The sequence below is a fragment of the Pristiophorus japonicus genome, chromosome 14, assembly GCF_044704955.1.
Source record: "Pristiophorus japonicus isolate sPriJap1 chromosome 14, sPriJap1.hap1, whole genome shotgun sequence".
In the NCBI taxonomy this organism is placed as follows: Eukaryota; Metazoa; Chordata; class Chondrichthyes; family Pristiophoridae; genus Pristiophorus; species Pristiophorus japonicus.
Window position 1 is genome coordinate 130,973,692 of NC_091990.1, and position 6,015 is coordinate 130,979,706.

Genomic DNA, 6,015 nt, shown 5'->3' on the forward strand with positions numbered 1-6,015 from the left:
AACACCGCATGTACCCAGGTTCTAAGCAAATTTCCTTTGTTATTCGAGCCAGGCATTGGAAGCTTCTCGGGGGCAAAAGTGCAGATCCATTTGGTTCCCGGTACTCGACCCATCCACTGCAAGGCTCGGGCGGTACCGTACATGATGCGTGAAAAAGCGGAAATTGAGCTGGACAGGCTGCAAAGTGAAGGCATCATCGCGCCATTGGAATTCAATGACTGCCGTCCGATTGTTCCGGTACTCAAGGAGGACGGTACGGTTAGGATTTGCGGGGACTATAAAGTAACGATTAACCGTTTTTTGCTGCAGGACCAGTACCCGCTACCCAAGGCAGACGACCTATTCGTGACCCTGGCTGGAGGGAAGACGTTCACCAAGCTGGACCTGACCTCGGCCTACATCTCGCAGGAGCTGGAGGAGTCTTCGAAAGGCCTCACCAGCATCAATACGCACAAAGGTCTGTTTATCTGCAACCGGTGGCCGTTCGGGATTCGGTTGGCTGCAGCGATCTTCCAGTGGAACATAGAGAGCCTGCTAAAGTCAGTTCCTTTCATAGTGGTCTTCTAGGACGACATATTGGTTACAGGTTGGGACACCATGGAGCACTTGAAGAATCTGGAGGAGGATCTTAGTCAGTTGGATCGCGTGGGGCTCAGGTTGAAATGCTCGAAGCGTGTTTTCCTGGCACAGGACATCGAATTCTTAGGGAGGAGCATCGCAGCAGACGACATCAGACCCACCGACGCCAAGACGGAGGCCATCAAGATCTTGTCGCGACTACAGGATGTGATGGAGCTGTGGTCGTTCCTGGGACTCCTTAACTACTTCGGTAATTTCCTACCTGGGTTAAGCACCCTGCTAGAACCCCGACATGCGCTACTGTGCAAGGGAGACGACTGGGTATGGGGGATTTCACAAGAGGCTGCCTTTAAGAAAGCCAGAAATTTATTGTGTTCTAACAAACTGCTTGTCCTGTATAACCCATGTAAACAATTGGTGTTAGCTCGTGATGCGTCGTCATATGGGGTCGGGTGTGTGTTACAACAGGCTAATGAATCGGGAATGTTGCAACCAGTTGCGTATGCATCCAGGAGTTTGTCCGAAGCCGAAAGGGCCTACAGCATGGTTGAAAAAGAGGCTCTGGTGTGCGTTTACAGGGTAAAAAAAATGCACCAGTGCTTATTTGGCCTCAAGTTCGAGCTTGAAACTGACCACAAGTCGCTCATATCGCTATTCTCGGAGAGCAAAGGGATTAATACCAATGCCTCTGCCCGCATCCAAAGATGGGCGCTCACGCTGTCGGCATACAACTATGTAATCCGCCACTGACCGGGCACAGAGAACTGCGCAGATGCTCTCAGTCGGCTACCATTGCCCACCGCCGGGGTGGAAGTGAGCCAGCGGACTTGCTCATGGTCATGGAGGCATTTGAGAACGAGAAATCCCCCATTACGGCCTGTTGTGAAGGATTGTCTCATGTCCGATATCCATTACAAAAAAGTCTCTGAGCATTTGTTCTAGAAATCCCTCAAACTCACAATGTCCTGCAAGGCGCCTTAGTTTGGCAACGTAACTCGCCATTTCCTGGCCCTCCAATCGCTAACACATGTAGAACTGATACCTCGCCATCAAAATGCTTTCCTTAGGATTTAGGTGCTCCCGGACCAGCGTACACAGTTCTTCGTAGGATTTCTCTGTTGGTTTTGCCAGGAGATTCTTCATGAGGCCATTGGTTGTTGCCCCTCAGACAGTTAGGAGGATCGTCCTTCGTTTGGTCGCGTTCTCGTCCCCTTCCAGCCACAAAGTATTGCTCGAGTCTCTCCACGAAGGCCTCCCAATCGTCCCCCTCTGAGAACTTCTCCAGGATGCCGACTGTTCTTTGCATTTTCGCGCAGTTGTTTGTTACCTCGTCGACAATTGTTGCACTCATAATAAATGGTCAGACTGAGTACTGTGTGTAATGAGCAAGTGTGACCTGAGCTCCTTTATTGTAGTTCCAGAGTGCAGGTACCTCGTAGGTGGCCTGCTTATATACTGTGCTCCCAAGGGATGCTGGGATCCCTTGGGACTCCAACAGGTAGGCCCTCTGGTGGCCAGGTGTGATGCAGGTTACAAGGGGTTAAATACATAACAAGTTCCATTAAAGCTTAAGCACGATCACAGACAGGTCAATTCTGCATAAAAACATTAATGTAGAATTATGGATGAGATTACTGACCAGATACATAGGGCTTGATTTTATGAACCTCAGCGGGTTTGTGACGGGTGACATTGGTGGTGGATGCCGGGTCCCAAAATGATTTCCCCCTGTTTGGCTTGTTAAGACCGCCCTGCGCATTTCTTGGCCAATTAGCGTAAGCAGGTCTGGTGACATCATTTGCTGACGTGTCCTCAACCAGTTTCCTTAAAGTGACCCTGGCCAACTTTCTTTTGACATTAGTACTCGCGCATCATGTGGTGTACAGCTTCAAGTGAAGTAAATCTGGCCATGGTGAGGCCATCCTTGTCCTCCTGGGCAGCAATATGGTTGGGTGCTAATGACCTGTGTCCTGTGCAGAATCAGTTGATTGCGGAGAAAGTTGGTGTTGTTGTTGGTGCTGCTGGTGTGCCTGGTGATGCTGGTGTTGGGGCTGATCGTTGTGGGATTCTGAGGACTAAGATGAGAGAGTTTCAAGGGCACCCGTGCTGATGGAATAGATGGCAGGTGAAGTAGAGATGACAGAAGCAATCCATCAATGGTGGGAGAAGCAATGAGGTCAGACTGGATGGGGACTTGTGTAAAGACTTGTGGAAATGCAGTTTAGGGAAGCTAGTGGTTAAGGGAACATTTCTTAATTAGCTGGAAGCTTTGACTTGACATTCGAAGCTATCAACTCATCAGCTGATTCAATGGCCACTGACCTCAGGCCTCAGCTTCACAGACGAGGTCTAGGCACAGCGGGAAACTGGTGGGCGACCTGCCAAATTTAAAAAGCTGGGATAAAAGCCACTGATAAGTAAATAAGCCACTAATGATTTTAATTGCTTCCCCCTCTGCTGATTTTCAGGTCTACTCAGCACTGACATTTGGTAAAGGCGCATGACAGCAGGGTCCCGACCTGTTGAGAAAAAAAAACAGTTTCCCACGCGGCCCGTCACCGATCACATCCGCTGACCCCCCGCAAAATGCAGCCCCATGGTTTTTCTTTCATTTACCATTTACAAATGTTTTCTTCTGTTGCTATTTTTCAGCTTAATGACATGTACCAAGCAGGAAGTACACACTGTTATCCAATTAGTTTTTGAGACAGGCATTTTCCAAGGAAACATGCTGGTAGGAAAAGTGCTGCCAGTCCCTCAATGACCAGGCAGTACATGTATCCAAGAATCCATACCTGTCTCACCAATGTTAGAAGACTATTTAGATCAGGAATTCTAATTTTAAGTTCATGTGCCAAAGAGTTCTGATTCAGTCTTCACACTTTTCTTTCAGATGCTGATGGATCTATTGTGGATTTCGAGCATTTTATGTAAGATTTGCTATTCAGACACAAGGGTACACTGCGGAAATGTTCACGCTGTTGCTGTAAACAATTAGAAGGTTAATGACAGACTTCAGGGAGACATCGACAGACTGGTGAAATGGGCAAACGCATGGCAGATGAAATTTAACGCAGAGAAGTGTGAAGTAATACATTTTGGTAGGAAGAATGAGGAGAGGCAATATGAACTAAATTGTATAATTTTAAAGGGGACACAGGAACAGAGAGACCTGGGGGTATATGTACATACATTTTTGAAGGTGGCAGGACAAGTTGATCAGGCTGTTAAAAAAGCTTACGGGATTCTTTGCTTCATTAATAGAGGAACAGAATACATAGGCAAGCACGTTATGCTAAACATTTATAAAACACTTATTCGGCCTCAGCTCGGGTATTGTGTTCAATTCTGGGCACCACACTTTAGGAAGAATGTCAAGGCCTTGGAGAGGGTGCAGATGAGATTTACTAGAATGGTACAAAGGATGAAGGACTTCAGTTATGTGGAGAGACTGAACAAGCTGGGATTGTTCTCCTTAGAGCAGAGATGGTTGAGGAGATTTGATAGAGATGTTCAAAATCATGAACAGTTTTGATGGAGTAAATAAGAAGAAACTGTTTCCAGTGGCAGAAGGGTCAGTAACCAGAGGACACAGACTAAGACCATTGGTAAAAGAACCAGAGGCAACATGAGGAAAATTTTTTTTTACACAGTGAGTTGTTATGATCTGGAATGTACCACCTGAAAAGGTGCCCGAAGCAGATTCAATAGCAACATTCAAAAGAAAATAGGATAAAACTTGATGGGATAAAAATTACAGGGTAAGGGGAAAGAACAGGGGAGTGGGATTAATTGGATAACTCTACCAAAGAGCAGGCATAATGGGCCAAATGGCCTCTTTCTGCATTGCATCATTCTATGGTTCTATAGCAAACTCATAAATGCATGTACAAAAAATGCATTTGTCATATACAGGTGTATAGATAAAAAATCTTGCATAAATGTTCCTGTATGCTGCCTCATGTTTCTGAGTGACCCAATGAAAATTATTTTGAAAATTAAGAACTATATATATATAGTAGTTTAGACAGAATCAGTTTTTCATACATTTGGGGAGTTTGCAAGGTATATTAGGACATCTTTCTACTTCATAGATTTGATGGCAATCTGAGATAGTTGTTCTTTATTTATGGAACCATGCCGAGGCCCCAGATTGTTCATCTTGAACTTTGTGCTGCCCCACTCTCCCCGAAAGTATCAAAACATCAATTATGTTGTTTGCAGTATCAATACTGCCCAGCACTCTTTCCTTTGGTTACTTTTATATATTTTTTGATTGGAAGTAGTTTCCTTAGTAATTTTAATTGCAGGTAGAGAACTCAGTCAGATTGTTGACCCTATTTATATTAGGTGTTTGCCATTCATTACTCTGCTACTCATGGTGGTAGCAGTGCGGCTGCTATCAGAAATAAGCTTATAAACCACAAGTTACAGTTTGGTCTTTGTTTCAACATCTTTAACTTAGAATCAGACCAAGGCTCCTATGGAGCAAGACCTGTTCCCTTAAGAGTGCATTGAGTAGGATAGTGCGCCATAAACTTTACAATTACCCATTAACTATGGTATATGGCACCGGAGACCACATAGGGTGTCCACCACATTCTAAAAACCACATTGTTAAACTGTTACATTCAGGCAAAAACTAATAGATTTGTTTGCAAGGAAGATATTATTGAGTAACAGTAAGACACAGCAAGAAACTGATGGTACAAATATGTAGAAAATAACAAAGATGTAATCAGTTCACAAACTGTAAAATGCCCTTTTCTATGGTATATTTTTTTACATAGTTGGTTATGTAATAAAGAATTTGTACAGCTGGGCTCTGGTCTTCATTTTGAAGTTGAACGAAGAAAAACAGCTTACCTCTTAACTCCATTTCAAAAACACATTTACCCTGTATAGGCATATAAAAATATAATACAGAAATCTGAATCATCACAACATACCAAAACTTATTCTGATTATCCTCAACTGACTCTTGTATGACTCCCAGTCCTGATTAATCAGTGGTCTTGTATCTCATTTTCTTAGCATTTAGGTTGTGATTGATCTTATATTTCTCCTTTTTCACATAGGGATTTATTTCCTAAATCATTAGAGCACCTGTAAAAATCCATTATTTTGCTGTTATTTTGGCTCCAAAATTGGTGGCCTTACCGCCCACTGAGACTGACTGCCGCCGAGTTTTGCCGCTGGTCTCCCCTCTGTGCCAGTTTCCAATCGGGCTGCAACCGCTGGGAACCGCCCGCTGACGGCCAAGTAGCGCAAGTGTCCTCCCGCTTGCCGAGCTGCCAGTTTGGTGTGGGCAGGAGTCGGCTGCAGCAGGGGGAAGGACCACTGTGTGGAGGCAGGTCTAACCCCGACGGTAAGTACGAAGACCTGCAAAAAAAGGTTCGTGAAGATCTTTTAATTATTTTTTACAGCATCTTACCT